The sequence below is a fragment of the Haemaphysalis longicornis genome, unplaced genomic scaffold (assembly GCF_048455015.1).
Source record: "Haemaphysalis longicornis isolate Haplotype H1 unplaced genomic scaffold, Haemaphysalis longicornis Haplotype H1 scaffold_11, whole genome shotgun sequence".
Classification (NCBI taxonomy): Eukaryota; Metazoa; Arthropoda; class Arachnida; order Ixodida; family Ixodidae; genus Haemaphysalis; species Haemaphysalis longicornis.
The window spans coordinates 114,674,849-114,695,565 of NW_027526214.1; the positions used below are offsets into that span (position 1 = coordinate 114,674,849).

At 44.7% G+C, this 20,717-nt stretch overlaps 1 long non-coding RNA gene across 2 annotated transcripts; it reads left to right on the forward strand.

Annotated features, from left to right (window-relative positions):
* Positions 1–334: 334 nt before the first annotated feature.
* LOC144160980 (uncharacterized) lies at positions 335–13,303 on the forward strand. 2 transcript variants are annotated; one of them, XR_013320460.1, is made up of 6 exons: positions 335–482; positions 1,256–1,307; positions 2,785–2,935; positions 8,911–9,002; positions 12,371–12,533; positions 13,104–13,303. It is a non-coding gene; the product is annotated as an uncharacterized LOC144160980 (long non-coding RNA). The 2 variants fall into 2 exon arrangements; XR_013320459.1 differs by lacking the exon at positions 335–482 and having other exon boundaries at positions 1,180–1,307.
* Positions 13,304–20,717: the final 7,414 nt, after the last annotated feature.

Sequence of the window (20,717 nt, forward strand, 5' to 3'; positions counted from 1 at the left end):
TTCCTTAAAGATTGATTAATTTCGCAATGTTGTGTGATCACTTTGCATAAAAATACAAAGAGAGAACTCTGCTCTTTTGTTCGGCGCTGCAGTCGCTTCCGATCAGGATTCTATTTAAACTGAAATACTGGTGAACACCAAAAGCAATGACAATTTTTAATAAATGATTCTTTGAAGATTGAAAAATTTGGAAATGTTGTATGATCACTTTGAATTAAAATTTAAAGTCGTAACTCTGCTCATGTATTTGGCCGTTTCGGCGCTGCGGTCGTTTCCGATGTAATTTTTCCATCAAGTGGTGCCGGCGAGGTCGGCCGTGGTTGCGCGTTGTCCGTGTTGTTAATTATGTTTTTTGTGCGATATACCGTCGTAAAATGTGTTCGCCCTTTGTGGATAAAGCCTGCTTGCCACGTTGGAAACACGTGCGGTTAAGGATAAGCTGAAATACAGCGGCAAACGATCGAAGAACGGCGGCGTGTTCGGTAAGTTCTTTTTTGCTGGACCTTTTGTAGCGCGACTAAGGTTCGGTGCCAGAAACGTGTTATTGGCTTGATTTCTCGTTTCCGCGTCAGTCTCACGCTGTGGTTCGTGCAAGCTAAATGCAATTTGCTGGCGCTGCTCGATATGTCTAGCGTTGCTGACGGACAGGTGGTGGGCGCAGCGGAGGGCCTTAGGAAGTTTGAAATAATTGCCGGTGCTCTTGATAACATCGTGAGGAATCGACGTGTTTTGTTTCGTATGCGGTTTTTATCGCATTAGGTCTATTTCTATATGCGGCCGTGCGGTTTCACCGTGCTTTTGTTTTATTTCGATAGCTGTGCCACTTTGAACAAAGCAAAATACAATGTGCGACTGCTTAACTTATCGGACGTAAAACTTCCCTTGAGAAAAATGAAAACCTTAAATAGTTTGAGAATCTTAACTTGGCAATAAAAGTGTTTTGATATTTTTTTATCGTCTTGTTACTGGCTGAAAACTATTTGTTTTCTTCAAACGGTTTGTAGTTCAGGAGCACATAGGCGGAGTATATTTCACATTGCTGTAAACGCTATCTACGCTTACATAGCATTGGTTTTAAGCACCTTTCATCAATTCTGTGGTTAGGTCTTTTGACATAACTGTCTTGATAATAAAACAATCATTCAGTGAGTGTTCTTACTTCTCGGAATGTGTAGTGCACTGTGAGCTTTTAACTTTGGCAGGTAACGACGTTTGTGCTTATGTAACTTTTCTTTGCAACCTTTTCATTTAAAAGTGGCTGGAGCTTCAGGACGGGGGCTGTCTGGCAAGATGAAAAGCAATAACAGGTACGTACTGCATTTATGTTGCCGATATAGGAACCCAGAAATAGAAACTGGACCTATAAGTATGCGTTTGAGTGATGTGGGGCCTTTGCAGCAGGAATTATGCCCACCTAACTTGTGGGAGTTGTTTATTCTTGCATTACCACAGGAATAATAGTAGTAGGTAGCCCTTTCAGCGGTAGGATGCTCTGCATGTTTAGGACAGTTGAATTATGTTGAATGTAGCTTTTTATACGTGCAGAAAGTGAATTCCTGTTTTATATTTCTATTGCACATGATGTAGTGCCTGTGCAAACCAGGTTTTCTGGGTGAAGAGTCCTTCAACATCTGCTTGAGGCTGGGCAGCTGTTATGTCATAATGCTAGTAATGTGAGTAAGCACTAGATCTTGCAGGTGCAGTCCCAATGCGAGGGGTGACTTCATCGCATAAAAAAGAAAAATTAAAACCACTAAAGTAACTCAAAGGGTAACTTTCTGTTGTGCCAAAAAAAAAAAAAGAAGCGCCGCCAAAGTACTCACGTGAGGCCAGTGGAATTATGGAAAAGCACATTTATTTTTCAAACACTTGGGCTAGGCGCCCACCTTTGACACTTATAACTTCGCAGGAAGCCCATCTGTCGAGCGATATCACTTGTTTTGAGCTGTATCAGCTCAACACTGACCGCCAAAAGGCGGTTACACTGTTTGGTGACGAAATCAGCAACACCCTTTTGTAATTCGACGTGGCAGCTGTAGCAAGGCCCTCGGAAACTTTTTGGGCAGGGTTCGCATGTAAAAAGGCGCTCCCGCAGTAGCTGCCATCCACAGACGGTCGATGTTGACTCTTCGGGGAGCTGCCGAATTCCCGATTTCTTGAGCCATTAAAATAGCATGGGTCATACTGAGTGCAACACGTTGCCGTAACAAGGGGAGCTGAAGCGGTGTTGAAACACTTCAGGGCAATGAAAGTTACCTATGCCTCAATACTAAAGTACGGCGCGAAAACAAAGGAAAAAAGTTGCGCACGCTGTCAACCACCACAGAAAAAAAGCAAGGAAACGAAAAAAGTTGATCTTAGCTTGTAGTGGACCCGAACAACTCTGACACATCTTGCTGACATAGATTGCGAAATGGTCAGAACTGTAGCCATTGATGACAAATGGGTGCATCATTGCAATTTTAGGCAGATTGTAACGCGAGGGTTGACTTCAGGTTGCAAAAATAAAACGTGTTATAATCGACTAAATACAGTAACATTCGTATTTGTATTTAACTATTTGAATTCAATTTAAGAAATGTATGATATTTGTTCACCTCCTCTATTGTTTTGATTGTTCAGCATACTTGATCATGACAGCATCATGTGACGTTTTGAGACTGCCTAGAGATGAATGAACTCATGTTGCTCATGGCAATTTGCTGAAGCAAAAACTAGGGAAATTTTGACGCATCAGTTTGGTAGGCGCCCTGACTATAGACCACAATTTTACAACCTTCTCAGGGTGGCGCCATTTGCCCGGGATTGGTGTGGAGCTGTGCAGGCATTTCTCGGGGGACAGCGGGAGCAGCCACGGCCCCAGCCACATGCCACCAGCCGCATTGGACTGCGTATCGTGTGGCCGATTCGGACACCTAATCTGATTTGAAAATTGGTAAGTTCATATTCAACAGTTTGCAACCCACAGTTTACAGTGCAGTAGAAAGTGGGTTAAAGGCGAGTGAAAGCTAGTTGCATGCGAGGATTGCGTATGCTGTACACAGGCTGCAAATGGACCATGCTTTGCGTGGTTCTCACCAAAATCGCGGTTTGTGGAGCTATATTTCTCTGTGCCACACTTTTTCCAGTCAATTGCTGCACCCGACTCCTATACCCTACGAATTAGCTGTGCGTCTCACCGTCCCCGCAGAGCTGAGCTGTAGCATTAGAAAAGGGTTGATTTTTGTTGGTTTCTCGTCTATAAAATGAACACTGCTAACCTGTAGCGAACAGAAATTAGCGATAGATAATGGGATTGGAATCAATAACTGGGCTCTAAAAACAGCATACGACAGCGCGTATTGTTGCAAAGGTGCTACATTCAAATATGTTCAATTTGGCGTGATAATCTATTTGCGGAAGCACTCAGGGACCCCCAAAATCTTAGTTATGGTTTTTAATGCATAACGATCTTGTGTTTGTTATTTTTTTATGTACTCAACAACTGTGCAGTGACGCTCAAACAAGCAGCCTTTGCACATTTTCACCCAAGGCATGCCGACCTGCATGCTGGAGGAAAAAAAAAGTCTGAAAAATGTGGGTACAGCTGTTATATTCAAGAGGACTGCCATGACAAAATATACCACTCAGAGGCCATGAATCTGATAAGACAACATGCAACACGGGGCATTTGCAGCCTGTGCACAGCATGGGCAAACCCGCCGTGCAGTTAGTTCTCGCTCACCATGAGTGCGCTCTCTAGTGCACTGTTAAACTGTAGGGTGCTGACTCGTTGAATAAAATTGTACTTGCCAAAACCTTGGTGCTGAGACAAATCGTCTGGAATGCAATTGAGTAAGCACTGTTTGATGGTAATGGCACTATCTAAGCTCATCGGTGCTTTATTTTTAGAAAGTTCATAGCATTATCGAAAACCGTGAAAGATGCAGCTTCTCGCACAAGTTCACGATGTGTGCTCTTAAATCGAGTCTGCGCTTAAAAACTTCCTTACTTGGGGGCAGCTGGATGAAACATAAATTATAATCATACAAAGAACTAAATATTGCCAATGTAAATTCAACAGAAATTCGTCTTTATTGTCTCCTAAGCAGCATTTATTTATGCTTCCTCAGAAACTTCACTGCAGCAACCAAGCACAAGTTCAGAAGTTCTTGTACTGTATAGACAAGGCTTGCTCAGTTTTTTTAGTATCCTGTGCAAGTTTCTAACCTCTGTTGTTGGCTAGAAGCTTACTGTGTTAATAACCGTGGAAAAGAACAAGCTGACAATGTTCCTGTCAGTGCTGCGGCAGTAGCTCAAGAGGCAGCGGCTTTTTTGCCATTCACTATGCCAATGTGGAAAAAGCCATGTGTGCATTTCTCCTGGCAGGTCCCTGGAGACAGGGGTGCCTGAAGTAATGAATCAGTGCTGAGTTTGATAACGTTAAGCAATTATCACAATGCATTCCTCAATCAAGAGCTTCTAAGATGTCGAGGTAGGTATCGGTTTGTAAAGGTCCAGTTAAGATAGTAGGAAATTGTAGGCATTTTCTTGCACGAAACGAAAAAAGTATTTTTAGATGTGATGACATTTCTCAGAAGATTTTGCTCTAGGAGCTTGTAGGCATTTTGCTTGCACACGGTGGTGCGTGCATGTTTCCCAGCTTTGGGCTAGTGCATGGGCCGCCGCTATCCTGTGAGCACCGCAGCAAAGACATAAATATTGCCGGTTTTTTTTTTTTTTTCCTATTGCGAACACAGTACACTGCTAACCTTTAAATGAAGGTTGCAAAGCTTCCTTAGAAAGCTAATATAAAAAAAAAAACATTCAAGGAAGCCGTTTCTGCAGTACAAATAAACCGCTGTTTTGAAAGCAGTAAACATGAGGCTGAGTCAAACACTGCGGCAAATAGTTTGTTCTTCGCAAAACAGTATTTCTGGTAGAGAAGTTCAGAATGCAGCCTGGCTGTAATTTTAGATAAGTCGTAGTTATTAAGAAAGAAGCCGTGGCTTTCTACAGTGCTGTGAACCTCTTATAAATAAGTCGTCAGTGAGCTTGGAAAGTGCTGTACGGCTAAACAGTGAGAAGTCAAATGCATTCACGCATTTTTTTTTTTTTTTGCAGAAAATAGTTTTTCTACCTTTAGTTGTAAGACAACCGCTGGTGGCTTTAGTGAGCAACTACTGATGCCCCCTCCTCACCCCCCCCCCTACACACACATACGCACCTTTTTTTGGCATCTTTCTTTGTCAACTACGACTGCACGCTGCAATTTCTGTGGCTGCGAAGCTTGTGCGAGCGTACTGAGTTTGTCCCCTGCCATTTCCGTGGCCTCAACAATATTGGGGCAGCAGAGTTTTACAATCTAGGCAACTGACCATTCATAGCCGTAGTGCAAAAAATTGGGCCTGTTTGTTTCTTATTGCGTGTGCTTTTTTTTTTTTTTTTTTGAGGTTCAACACTGCGAGGACACCTATGCGCAGAATTTTGCGGCGTGTGCTTCTTCCAATATCCTTGCTTTATTACACAAGACTAAAGAGGAAATGCGGTACTATGTCGTAATTGAGACAACTGAAATAAAGCCAACGGTTTGTAGGCTGTAAAAAGTGCAATAATATAAGTACGAGGTCCAGGTTTTGTATTTTCATGATAGAAGCATTCCTTTCCCGTCATTCGCACAAACATTTTTACTCAGTGGCTGCTATGAGGCTTCTTGATCTTAGTGATTATTCGAATAAATGCTAATGTACTGCAGCGCGGCTGAGATGCACTGCTTTAATTTGATAAAGTTACAGGTGGGGAAATGTAGTATGATGCTTAATAATGACAGAACTGTATCAATAAGTGTTCTCAAAATACACATTTCATGGGCTTTGTTTTTCCAAATGAGAGATTGAAATGGCCTATTTTAACACACACTTCAGTTTGTTATGTAATGAGTAGAACTCGCCTGCTAGTTTCCCACAGTCGACTGGGACCCTTATACCCTAGTTACACGGGCACAGTTACCCCGCTAACCATGGTTAACGCAAACTGAGCTTGGCCACCTCAGTTCGGTTACGCTAACCGCAGTTGCTGCTGCCGCAGTGTTCAGTTTGCACACAAGTGGCGGCGCATCAGCGTAGGCGAAAAAAATCACCTGGCGTTCGCAGAAGACGAAGGCCTGAAATAGCGGGAGCCCTCGAAGCTGCCCCCAAGAGGAGCTTGTGCTCTTTGCGTCGCTCTCGCAGTCGGCACGACCGCGCGTGAGCAGCAGCTCGTTTCCCGGTCCACCCGATCAACTATGAGAAAAGCCTAAATTTGTAAATTCTGCTGATCGTTTGCCAAAAAAAATAGACAAAGCAGGCAATCATGAAGCGTTTTCAGCACTCGGAAACGATCCGTGCGCACGTCGGCCGTTCCTGCAAACATGCCGACGTGTCTGTCCGCACGGCACTGAAAGCGGCTCGAACCAGCCCAGACCACGGTAGCAACAGCTTGTCGCCCCTCTTCGAAATCAATCGCGGAAAAGAAGTTCCACATGCGACAAAGTGGATATTATAAAGGTTAAAAATTGTGCTATGTATTGTAATTTGCAGTTGTAGAGATAGCGCCGGTCAAATATCTACCACGATCCTAAGTTCCCAACACCAAACCGACCCGAGAACAAGCCGCTCGCGAGCTGCTTGGGAAGCCCCTTTTTCGGCGTGCGCGAGTGCGTCGCGTTTGGGTCTGAAGCAACTGTCTAACGATATTTTTTGTCTACACTGCTTCGCCTTTGGTTTTTATCGTGAGGTTAAAAGTTTGTTACTTTATTTTTGTTACGCTCACAACCAAGTGACCGCTGTCGACACACTTGGAATTTCGCATGTAACAGCCAAAACCGCAGTTTGCGATAACCGCAGTTAAAATTTAGTAACCACCGTTAAACGTAACTACAGTTACTTCCGCCATGTAACTAGGGTATTAATCTTAATTAAGGTATGGTGTGGGGACAACCAAAATATTTGAATATTAAAACAGTTGTGTTGACTTTTTGCCAGAACTTCTAGGGCTCCATGTCAAAATTAACAATATTTTCTAATGATAACATGAAGGACAAACAGCTGCAATGCAGTTGCATAAGGAGAGCAGCATAAAATGAAAGAAAGCTGTTTTGCAAATGGTAGGATGTTGCACCATTCTTTGGATGGCTCTTCAACTGCATGGCAGCTTTTAAAGTTGAAAGCAAAATCATGTAAATCATGCCTGGCATTCCCTTGGAACTCCCTGAGGGTTCAGGTGAGCTTCAGTTGCCTGCTTCTACTCAGAGTCAGCACCTAAAGCAAGAACGAACACCATGGCTATATCATTTAGCACTTAAAACACTGATGAGCTCCGCAAGGTTGTTTGATCAGCGATTCCAAAGATTTGGTTTCATCACAATGGTGTGGAATCTAGTTTGCTGACTGCCCATTTTTTTGCTGCTGCCTTCCAGTGTGTCACAGGGCCCTTGCCACATTATAGTGTGGAGAATAGTGAAAACTTCAATCTGACCCTTAAAGGAGTGCTGGCACAAAATTTCAAAGCACAGATGACTACATAAAAAGCTTTCTTTTTAAATAGAGATACCCCTCAGGAAGGTTAACCTTTAAGTGTTCGGAAGAACATATTTTAAGTCAATTTTAATATGTGCATGCTCGAAAAAGTTAAGGATGGATTTCCTTTCGACATCGACATCAGTGTGATGCCATGTGTGCCTCTCCCCAAACTGCCTATGTCAGGGCTCCCATGCAAATCCAAGGTGGCCTACTCTGCCTGATCCTTCTGAGAAAACGCGGATCCTTCAGTGATGGCGCGAGTGTTTTCTATTGAACACAATTGCCAAGAGACATGAGCTACAGCCCAGTCTTTAAAAAAATGTCCAAAACAGGCAGCACAAACGACAAAGAAATAAGTAGAAACAACAGCACTTGTGTTTTTCCTCATTTCTTTGTCTGATATATCTCGCCCATTTTGCAGTCTCGTCTTTTTCAACTTAGAATCAACTTGGCCTAGCCTCAACCCTAGCAAGTCTTCATGGGCCCTTCATTGAAATTACGAAGGGTTTAATGGGTTTGTATGCTTGCGTGATGCATACAAAGGAGAGATCTTACTTATTTTCATTCACTTCGAATTGAACAAGCAGTGACAGGTTAAAAATTTGCAACTTTTGCTGAATAGCAGGGGTCAGCAAGCTTTTCAGGCGGAGAGCCGGGTTTAATGCAATGGACACGGAGGGGGCCGGAGGGCACATTGGTTGGAAGGGGAAGGGGGGCTTTGCAGGCAAATAAATTTTGGGGAGGAAATTGAAAGCAGTGTACAAAACTAGAATAGCAATCCTTATCATGTTTATTTCCAACACGAATGTCACTAGCTTTCATGCCAGTTGAGGTCAAAACTGCCATGTCGGCCTTCAGGTAGAAAGTGACAGAGGAGAAGGGGTCTACCATTGTGCCGGGGGCCACATAATACTGCCCCATGGGCTGCGGGTTGCCAACCCCTGATTTATAGCATTTTCGTATATCGTCTGAACATGAAGCACAGGACAACCTAAGGTTGTCAGTTCTAGATGCCTTCATTTGTGACAGGGATGGGTGGCATCTATGGAAACTTTCTGGGTGTTGCGAACAACTCAAGGCAGGTTTTCGTGGGAAGATTGGCAAGCATGCTCTCATTACGTTGCAACACTTGTGAGAGGGAACCCCTGTGTCAGAGGACCTGTTTACAGTCTAGTTTCCTGGTGCTAACAAATTCCAAAATTTTTTGGCTGCTGCAAAGATCTTAAGAAAGAATTGTTTTTACAATTTAACAGTTTGTGACCCTGCTCAAGCAATCAAAATGCTTGACCGGTTTTCTATTCGTTTTGGTTGCTTGTCCGTTTTTCATTTTCAAAGTACCGTATATTATGTGTGGTCTTGTTTTTTCTTGCAGTGCCTGGCATGAGCTCTTACTGCTGATCCTGCCACAAACGCTGTGGATGAGAGTGGGTGAAATCTGTGCATCACTGCTGCTAATCTCACAAGGTTTGTGGGATTTCTGCATCTTAAAATCAAGGAAATTGACATGCAGTTTATTAGGCTTTAGACAATACCTGCTGTTAATAGTTACTGGTGGGTTCTTTAGCATAGTCATGAAGCACAGTGTGATTGCTTTGTGTTTTAGGTTATTTCATCCTTTCTTCCAAGCTTAGAAAGATGTGTTTGGCGAGTTGGTGCATCTTAACGATACTTGAACTTGGCGCGAAATATTGACAATCACAGAAAGTAGCTGGTGATAACAGGCAATGACTAGCAACTAACTTTTAGGCAGCGTAAGAACACATAATTGCAGGCCAAAGTTACGTGGCTCCACTTGCATGCAAAAAAAAATTGTGATAAGGAAAATTCACAGCCTAATAAATACGCTCTTTCATATGGAGACCCGTTGAAATGTCACTGACACAATCGCATCCGTTCTTTCCTATGTGGTAAGCTTCCTGTATCTCCTTTCTCATGTATCACTGCACCTGGACAATTTTCACTTGCTTTTTAAGAGCGTCATGCATGCGCTTGCAGAGCTATGGATGGGGTTATGCCCACTTGTGCAGTTCTCAACTGAGAGGTTATGTTCATGTTCACGCAATCGCACGTTCACACACCTTCCAGTGTGCCCAATGCAGACCTTTCCACATGAAAGAGGTATCTCATAAGCAATGTCCCTACACAGCAACTTGCGTAGGCATTAGTGGGCTTTTTCTCGCACCCTTGCCTATCAAAGGGACCCATAGCACTTTCCCTCGACTACTCGGAATGTATTTTGGGGTAGTCTATTGTCCCAGCAATCACCTCCCACAAGAATCATGAAAATATGTTCGCTATGATGGAAGGTACGTGCGATGCAAGATGCACATAATCATTCCCTCAACTCATTGCGCAGGGTGCTCTTTAAACCTTTAATTAAAGCAACGCCCCAATTGCCTATATAAGACATTTTGCAGGAAAGTGGAATCTTTCTATCACTCATGATTAAAATTCAATCGCTAGTCCGTCAAATCTCATTTTGTCTGCTTCCTTTTTTTGTGTGTGGGTTTGTCCCTCGTGAATTTCTCGAGCACATTTCTTTCAGGTACTTTTTGGCCACTACATCTGTTCTTGGTGTCGTGCAGAGATAGATGCAAAAAAAATTGCCAAGATCCTTGTAGAAATAAAAAAGTTGTTTAATTTTAAATTTAAAAATACAAGCAAATAGAGCACTGCCCTCTTCTCGAAAACCGGAAATCTGCTGCTCACTTTCTCACTGACCCCGATGTCATATGGCGGGACAAATGAGGGCGGCAAAAAATACGTCCTGGAAGTTTTAAGCCCAGGGTGGCCTGACCTGGAAAGCTCCTTTCCGCGCTTCGTGACGCTGTCGTTCGGTGGTACTGTGCCGGAAAGTAGGAGAGGACAAGCAGCCACACGAGACTAGCAAAGTGACGTGCCTGCTGCTGCGTTGATGGATGTTGCTATGTCTCTTTGTCTGAACTCTGTACCATCTTTACCTCTCTTTAATTTAGTGTGAAGCCATGTTCAGCGCTGCCTTGCTATTGAGGTTTCATGTGAACGTCACTTGTGGGTTCAAAGAAAGGTTAAAGAAACAGCTGCATATTCTGGTAAAAAAAACCTTATAGAACGCTCGCAGCAAAAAAACAAAACGCGGGATTAGAACCACTGATTTGCAAACCAGTACTCCAGCTTCTTACCTCTCGACCATATACACAAGCTGTGAGGCTTGCAAAAATTGAGCAGTGTCTGTTTCTTGTCATGTTTGTGAAATTCTGGCAGTGAGAATGCTTGTGTCTCACGCACCAATCTTGCAGACAACCCCCATCTTGCTAATACTAGAAGCAATGTAGCTAGAGCTTCCATATTTACCTCATAACAAGCATCACCCGATCGCAATCTCTCCGACGCAAGCAAAGGTAGCGAAGTACAGAATGTGCCACACAGAATTATATCTGTCTCCAAGGGATAATAGCTTGCCAACAAAAACAGTTTGGTTCAATTTGTCTCAAGGCAGCCAATCACCGCTAGAGAAAAAAATGTTGCTGTTTTTCAGTGAACGAAACAGCATTTCCCAGTGCTAAAACATGTCCCCAGACATAGAGACGGACTGATAACCTGGAAGCTGCCGTCCACTTTTGCTATGCTCCCTGACCACGCCTCCTCTACCATCGATGCCAATATCTGCCGTGAATAGACATCAGCATACGGCGTGCGAATGAACGAGTTCGCGTGTATTTCGGCGACGCGCGCTGACGCCAGGCGATATCAACAGTGGTGCATCGTAACACGCCATGGAAAGGCACACGTGCTCGAAGCGGAGCCATAGTGCGGCTCTGTTACTGTCTCTATAGATTTTTGTATTCTTTGAGCCCACGGTTAAGCTTTTATGCTTACTTTAAAGAAAACAAGCAGTAAGGCAACATTTAGGCTCGTTTGGTCAAAATAATGGTATATACACACTTTCAAGCTGAGCCAACTGTAGGGCCAGCGCTCTTTGTCGTCATATCCGGAGGCCTCAAGTGTGACGTTGCCAGTACTGCATGTGCTTGTATTTTTAGACTAAAAAATAGAATAACTTTCTCATATCTGCGCCGCTTTGATCATTCTTTTTGCGCATGTAGAATTTTTTTCATAGAATGTGGACTTCAAAAACATTATGAACAAAATTGAGGCGTGGCTTTGCTATTGCAAACAGCAGTGACCAGTGGAGCTGAGGGGAAGCCTCAGAAAATGGTACACCTTCCTAGTCTACCTCGACAACGCCGTAGTATTTACCCGGAACTGCGACGAGCAACTTAAACATGAGCGCGGCCCGACAAAGCGCGTTCCGAGAGGGAAACTAATGTCCCGGGGTTTATCATCCCGGCGGACTCGCCATCGAAGTAGTCCGCTGCGGGAAACAAGGTGCAGACCCGCGAAAACGATCTGGAGGCGAGAAAAGGCGTGGCCTTGCTGTCGCAAACAGCCTCGCGAAAGTTATGCGCGGAATGCTGATGTCATTGCTAACGTCATACCATGTGCGCTCGGCAAGGCTAAACCTTTTGCACGAGGACCCTTGTACGTGCACCGGTCCTCGTCTCCACTCCTCCCTCCTCCCCCTCGCAAACTCGGCTGCCGGACTGTGTGCTGTAGCGCCCTGGTAACATCCCTCCGAGGAGCACAAGCTTGACAGCTCTGCTGTTAAAAAGAAAAGGCCAGAGCTCTGTGCCGTGCCATAACCAAAAGGCAGCAGAACTGATTGTGTTATCTACGACAACAAATTGTTTGCTTTCTCATGTGCTCACGTTAAAGGTATGCTTTTGCGTCATATGTTCAGCCTCGATGCATTCAACTTACAAGTGTATTTCAAATTTCCTTTCTCCTGTTAGGCCCAGTACTTCTGCCACATGGGTGGCTACGACTTCAAGGCGGGGCCCGCACGGTGTTGGGCATGGTGATTGGGCAGCCAGTGGCATTGTCCTGCAGCTGGGCAGGGTCCAAGGGGGTGAAAGAGGCCTTCTACGAGCTAGACAACATTGTCTCTTGTTCTTGGTAAGCTGCCCTGATTTTATTTTATGCACAAGGAATTCATTATAATATTTTCAGGGGCTACTTTATTTCAGGGTATTTGTTCGACCATTAGAGCTTATTTTTAATGTTCTTGTTTACAGGAATGAATACGGATACTGTTTGGTAATGCGTAATAAATATTGGCTCTCCGGAATAGTTGTACGTTGTGAAAACTAGAGGCATTGCATTAAGCAAGCTTGTAATACTTTTTTTTTTCACCCGTCGCGGTGGCTTAGTGGCTAAGGCGTTGTGCTGCTGTGCTGAAGGTCACAGGTTCGATCCTAGCTGCGGCGGCCGTTTTTCTGACGGAGGCGAAAAACAAAGACGCCCGTGTGTTGAGATTTCGGCACATGTGAAAGATCCCCAGGTGGTCGAAATTAATCCGGAGCCCTCTGCTACGGCGCACCTCATAACCTGCGTAGTTTCGGCGTGTTAAACCTCATAATCAATCAATCAATTAAATTTTTTTTTTCAGGAAGGCCATTGCTAAGCCTGTGGACATTTTTACAGTGCAGTATGTTACTTATTTGACTGTTTTCAATTTTGTTTCAGTGTCAATACAGCCCAGGTACCCCGACGCAAACAAGGTCGCTGTGGCAGCTGTTATTAAGAAACGGCTATACTCCGCCGGTGACTGGGATGGCGGCCGCACGAAGCGGAAGACACTGGACAGTATGAACTGAGCAAAATAACGAACCGGAAGACACTGGACAGCATGAACTGAGCAAAATAAATTAAGTCAAAAAACCTAATCACCACAGACTTTGTAAATCACTACATTTGTCCCTGAAAGGGCAAACAGTGCTCTTTAAAAGGGCACAAATGCTTATGCATGCATTACGAATTTACAGCATGTCCCGTTTTTAGGAACCCATGTGCGCAATTCGAACTGAAAGCTGCTGGGGTTGGACAGCCGGGATGTAAATGGCAGAATGTCTACTATGGTTGAACAGCTAGTATATACCTAAAGTTGAACAGCCAGGCACCAGCCGCTCACCAGGGAAGGCTGACTGGCCGTACTTCGGCAAAAGCTTATGGGCCATTGATTAGACACATTTCAACGGCCGACCATCGGCATAAGGTCAACAGCTGACCTCCTGCAAAAGTTTAACAGCCGGCCTCGGGCAATGGTTCATCAGCCAGCTTCCGGCAAAAGGTAATGGCTGATCTCCGGCAAAGCTGTACGGCCGGAGACCGTTGTGGACCCCTCTGCAGTGAATTGGTAAAAGGAGAGTGGCCATTGGGTGTACAGCAGTTAACTTTAAACACACGGCAGAGGCCCACCTTTGAGTGCGCGCTTTACACTTTGACTGGAGAAAGGCCGGGCAGAAATTACCTGGCTGAAGTTCTTCGGCTGATTTTAAGCCGTACAGGCTTGTGCTGCTTGGGTCACTTTTTGAATCTACAGACGTCGAAATTTGGTTACAATTCAAGTCTACCAATGAACAATTTTTTAATTAACAGAGCCTAACAAACAAATTAACAATTAACAAATTAATAAACAAATCTTTTAAATTAACAAACAAGTCTTTTAAATTAACAAACCAAAATATGATAAAACCAAAAAGCCCAGAAAAGCGCCGCGGAAACACAAATAAAACATCGAAAAAACACCCTCACTTTCAAAGAAATTGTATTTGGCGGACTAACACATTTAATCGTTATATTAGCGCAAGTGTAGATCAATGTCGAAAAGAAACAGATGAAAACTAAAAAGATAAAAAGATGTATAAAAATAAAGTAACCCTATGTATCTGGATACATATGCCACATCTGGCTATAAAAAAATCACAGTCATGAGATGCGGCGAAAATTATGAACTTAGCTTTGCGTTTTATTGATTCTGTTTATTCCCGTCACTCTAGCGTACTCAATTTGCATAATAGGGCAAACCTTCAAAAACCTAAGCAGTGCAGGGTCGTCTCTAGCCTAAATTTTCCTTACTACAGAAACTTAAAATTGTCGCGGGAATACTCCCTCCAAGGGCCTTTCAGGCTTTCAGCCAGAAGACATCATACTAAGACTATTAGGCAGCCAATCAGCTGAATTACTATTCGAAAGTTCTCTTCGTTTCCTCGTGAAATTTATTACTGGAATACGTTAACTGAACGAACAGTGAACTCGGTATCGTTAGAAGAATTTTCCCCAAGTATTGTAAACATGTGTTCTGGTTGAATCGTCGTATTTTAAAATTGGAATACATTACGAATGCATGTCCCAGGCGGCACAGAAAGTGTGCCCCAAGACCGGCCCGTCTGTGGCCGCTTTCTGGCATGTCCGGCCAGCATCCAGGTTCTGGCAGCCACTGATCATGCGTTGAACGGCCAACATTCGGCAACCAGCGCTTCGGCATTTTTCCATCCGCCCGTGTCCGAACGTACAACGGCAGCTAACCGGCTGCCAGATATTCAGTTCTCTTACGGCTGCCGATGTTGAGAAAGAGAACGGCCGAAGTACGGCCTTAGGGCATCCGTTTTTTCTTCGGGAAGCGGTAATCGGCCGAAGCACGGCAAGCGACCGGCCACAGAATATGCGTATTCTTGCGGCAGTTGGTGTTCGAAAGGAGACCGGCCGGAGCGCGGCTGCCGTGCATTCGTTGTTTCAACGGTGAACCGCGCGTCCGGCGGACATACGGCCCCAGAATATACGTTTTTCATTCGGTTAGCTGTCCTCAGCCGAATTACGGCAAGCGAATGGCCACAGAATATTTGGCAACCGGTGTACAAGAGGAGACCGGCCTACGTAAGGTATCTGGTTATACGTCATTTTTTTGGCAAACGGCATACAGCCGAACAACGGCTCGCGCCTGGGCGCCGAGAATTCATGCACAGACGTGTTTGGAAGGAGACCGACCGGTCTTTTTCTGGGGGAGAAAAAGCCGTTAGGGAGCCAAACGACGGGGACGCGTTTTTCATCCGCTCCGTGTTTGTACGTTTTAAATGAACGTACATCGTTTGTCAAACAGTAATGAGTGTTCTCGGTGAACAGGCAAGGTGCAAGGACTCACTGGACATTAGCAGGGAACCTTTTACGCCATCGAAATGTCATTTATTGCCACAAGAAGACTGTGCCACACCGACGGGTGAGCTAAGCCTCGCCAGTCATCGCCGCTACCACGCCTCGGCCGCCGGCTTCGTCGACGCATCAGCTCTAGGCTATTCGCCCGCTCAAGAAATGGAGAGCATTGGAGACATCGACCCGCCAGACATGTCCGATCCGAGATGGAGATGGTTCACCAAAATAACTGGCCTTCAAGGGCGTCGAGCAAGCGGCCACGACGCAGGAGATAAACCGCCACCATGTCAAGGACTCCCCACTAACCAAAGGCAAGTGCGAGCAAAAGCGCAAGTTATTCTGCTTACAATTAAACTGCGACAAGCAATGTTGCACTATGTTGTTGGTGATAAGCGTAGAAGAGACTCGCTCGTGCATTGGTAGGATCAACTTCATGCCCTGCACTATGTTACTTCAGGGGATTTTACGACTGCCTATTTAGAAAAAAAAAATTATTTTAAATTTGCGATAACAACAGAGCCTTGTCACTGACGAAGCCTAGCTGTTAATTTAGTTCCGATGTTTGAAGGTGAGCTCAGCTACTCTTGGGATATGACTCATTTGGGTAAACATAATCGCCAGCATCCTAGCAAGCACGGATTTTGTCAGGATTTTCTTGCTCAACGCAGATTGTTGAGTTCACGCACGATTTGGCTCTTGCAATAGATAAGCTTAAAGTGGTTGACTGTATATTCTTGGACTGCAAAAAAGCAAATGATGGTGTTGCATATCACCTTCTGCGTAGTACATTTCATCCTATGAACTGAATGAATCGGTTTTTGCATTGTTATTACTATTGGCCCTATAGCTTTGTTCAAAAGTACTGTGTAGTTAACCGGACTACAGCGAATGAACGTGATTCCGTATACCTGCAGCTTTATTCGAATTTAATAACATCCTGGTGTGCTGATTCAGAAAAGTTTTTGGATGTTAAACAGTGTGTTAACGGCACCTTTACAAGAAAACCTTCATTCCAATTGGATACGGTATACCGTAAATTATGCTGCTGTGACAACGGCCGAGGAATATAAATACCTAGGAGTTTATTTAGGGAGTGGTTAGAGGTAGAATAGGCAGGTTCACAAAATAAAAGTTACGGCTGCATATGTTTTTGGCTTTCTGAGACGAAATTTCAGTGAACCTCCATCTAACTGAAAAGAACAACCGTATTTCACTCATGTGCGCTCAATCTTGGAGTACGCATGTGTTTTCGTGGATCCCTACACCAAAGAGCTCGTTGATACGCTCGAAAACATACAGAATATGTCAGTGCGATTCGTATTAGGTAATTGGCACGCTCAACTTAGCATGAGAGAAAGTAAAAGTAAACTGAAATGGCAGGACGTGAAAGATCACAGACGAAACCACAGGTTGAACTTTTTTCGTAATACCTATGATTAGAAAACTGTTGTAGAAGGGGAGAAGTATGTCCAAGCGCCATTCTACATATCGCAAAGTGGGACCGCTAGCTTAAAGCAAATTATTAACTTTCCTTTAAAGGTGACGCCTTGCGCGATTCATTTTATTTTACATCAATACTGCAGTGTAATTATCTTCGACGTATGATTGCATTAACTGTTTATATTGACGATTTTCAGCGCGCTTTGTAGAATTATTTTGTTATTTTGTCTCATATTTAATGCTTTGTGTTATGTATCTCCCTTCTGTAATACATGCAAAGGCAAGCAGGCATCAAATAAATAAATAAATAAATAAATAAATAAATAAATAAACTTCCAGAGGCGCAAGTTTGCCTCCGACGGGTTGAGAACCCTACGCATTCAACCTTGACCAATAAAATATTTATTGCCCTATTTGTTGCACTATGCAAGGTTTCCTGTACGCATGCCATTGTTATGTTATTGGTTTGAAACAAATTATGTAACTCTAATTTTACGCCTTTCCTTGCGTGGACACAAAGGGATACAACTGCAGCCACCTGAAGCAGGGCGTCATTCGCCACGCGTCTAGAATTTTTTGAACGTAGTATGACATTAGAAGAAAATTAAGCTCTTTTGGACTATTAAGTGGTGTGGACGTATACTCATGAAAACAACATTAAAATAGATTGAAAATGAAAGTACCTGTTCGCTCCTTCTTATGATCAGCCCTGCGCAAGACCATCAGAAAAGTTGATCGAGTAGAAAATGTCTTTGCAAGAAAAATGGGCAAAAACTGGACATACTTTTTTGTGAAGGAGTTATTTTAAATGCTGCTGAGTGTTTTGTTGAGAACCAAAACGCTTCGTAAAGGCATTCACGCCGGTTTTATATACATCAAAATTGGTCAAGCAACTGTTATAAAAATAGTTTATGTAGTCATAGCATGAAAGTGTTTCGGAATATTGCCCTAAAAGAAATTGGCTAAAAGCGGCGCAATTTATCTCTCTCAAATTCAACCCACTAAAGTATGCGCCCTCCGCCGCCACTCCCCCCCCTCCTCTTTCCCCGTTTATTACAGGTAAGCCGCCCCACAGAGGATATCAGGACCTGGACAATACATCTATTCAAGCTCTACAAAGAACTGAATATTTTCTGTGTTCGGCAGTGAATGAGGCACAGCAATTAAAGGAACGACAATTTGTGAGCACTGTTTAATAAAAGAATTTCGCTGTCAACTGAGGCTGGTAATTAAGCAAGGCTGCGCTGAAAGCTTGACGGCTGGTGGCTGCGCGCGAGCTCACTTTGATGTCGCTGCATTGGACCCAAAATTCTGGGTTCGTGCTGATTCTGCACTGCGCGAATGAGTCATCTGCTTGCGCGACATGCAGTGACTGGCCTCAGTACAGCTAACGTACTGTGGCTGAACTCCAATGCCCGTAGCACGGCCGTATTTCCGGTAGCTGTAGTCCGGCTGGAGTCCGACGACCGCATCTCGGCTGTCCTCCGGCGGACGTACTTCGGCCGTACACGGGTGGCTTTAGAATGGCCGGAGCCCTACGGCTGGAATCTGGCCGTATGACCGTAAGCCGGTCGACTGGCCGACGGACACTGGCCGTTGAACAGCCATGGGAGTACGGCCGTATACGGCCAAAAGGCCCACATTTGGACATGGGCCGAACATGGCTGCCGGAAAACGGCCGGACAAAAAATCACCGGCCAAAGTACACCGGCCTGTTTTAGGCCGAACAGTCCTGTGCTGCCTGGGGTCCTTGTTCGGACCCCGTTGCGTCTTTTACATATTTATGTGTTTTACTTATTTGTGTGGGGCGTTTTTAAACTACGCCAACCAATACTGATGTGCTTTTATGTTCACTCCTGCATGAGCCCGACCAGGCCGTAAAGTGTCAGTAAATAAATAAAAATATCTGCCCATTACTCACGTAGGAAAGGCTATTGTAGCCAATTATCAGATTTCTGCACATCTTTTTGCCTTTTTTTTAAAGTCTCTCCTACGGACATCTTTGATCTATAGATCTCTCGAACCCGAAGACAAAGCTACGCTCCAAACAATGAGCATAAGAGCGGCTGATAAATAAATTTCAGCAACTGCAGAAAAATCCAATGCGTGCATTCCTCAAGATATTTGGTATCTTTATAGTACACTTTCGCCGCTAAAAATTTTGTGTCAAGAGGGCAGTATCGACTTAACGCATTCGGAAACTTTTATCGGACGGAAATACCGGTCGATTCCAGAAAATTTGGTGCAAACAAGTTTTTAGTGCATGACCCGTTGCTTGTAAGCACATTTTGGGGAACAGTTTCGAAGACGGTAAAGCATATTTTCAGAAATTCAAATGGTTTGCAACAATGCGGGTTCAAATGAGAAGGGCGCTTTGGGAGCGGATTGTAACGGGAAGGGCGTTTTGGGAACGGGCTGAAACAGGAAGCGCCCAAACGGGAAGGTCGTTTCGGGAACGAGCGCACACGGGACGGGTCAAGCGGGAAGGGCGTTTTGGGAATGGGTTCAAACGGGAAGGGGTCAAACGGGAATGGGTTCTTTCGGGCTACACCCAAGGCAACATGAACAAAACAGGAGAGGAAGGTACTCAGGCAGTATGACGAGGGTAAGAACACGGATTAACGAAGGACAGCCGCCTTCAAGAAGCAAATCGCCGCTCTAGAATCCAGCGTGTGCCTCGTTCGTCCTGCCGATATACTCTCACACCCGTTGATGTGTCAGCCATCCAGTTAAAAGTTGACTGTCTCAATAAAGTGAGCGTGATATAAAAGAACTTGAGACCCCTGTCGAGAGAGCAAAAGGTCCTGAGGCAGATAAGCCACAGGGTTCGCTTAGTCTCGAAGCGGGTTGAAATAACGGCCCGGATGTCATTATTCCAAAAGAGCTCCTACCTGTCGGTGAGATGTTTTCGCGCTCACAATGGCTACCGCGCACATGAAACAGCCACAAAAAATCTGCGATGCATTCGGCTACGAAAACGTCTGTATCTGCCTCGCATTACCACACATCACAGCAGGGACAGCGCCATTTTATTTCGAACCATCTCGCGACTCGATGTTTTTGTAAGTTCAGCCGACAAAAACAAATAGCACGTAACGCGCCCAACTAAAAGATTGTCGAAGGGCTCGTTTTTCTGTAGGAATGGGCCGACACTGCGAAGGCGCCATCCTGCTGTCGTCTTGACCGGCCGCTTAAGAGCTGCTTTTTACCGGAGCGTCTTATGCTCTCGGCATGTGCCACGACGGCGTCCGCACTCACACTGCGCATGCGCAACTCTCCTCCTTACACCCATAGCTGCGCGATACTACAATATAAAAAAAGAAATAGTTAGGGGCGCCCGGTTTCCATCCAACGACTCTCTGGCCGCAACGAGAGGTACGCGGTGCTCTTCCCACTACGCTACAAATCCGGGACAGGAGCAAGTGCTACTAACGCGCCTTATGTCCTTGACTCGTTCACACTACGTCAAGAAGCTATTGATACAACGAATGCACGTGAAGCTGAAAGTCAACGGAAACAAGGAACTGAAAACTTTAGAGGAGGATGTTGAATTTCCCGTGGGAAAGCTGAAAGGGAAGCGCCACGCGCCTTGCGCCTCAACCAGCCTCGTCCGCAGCACCTCTGATGCTGGCTCTGGCAGGATGCCCCTAGGGATTGGCCAACCAAAGAATCCATCATGAGTTAGCTTCTCGTTCAACCGCCGTCGTCATC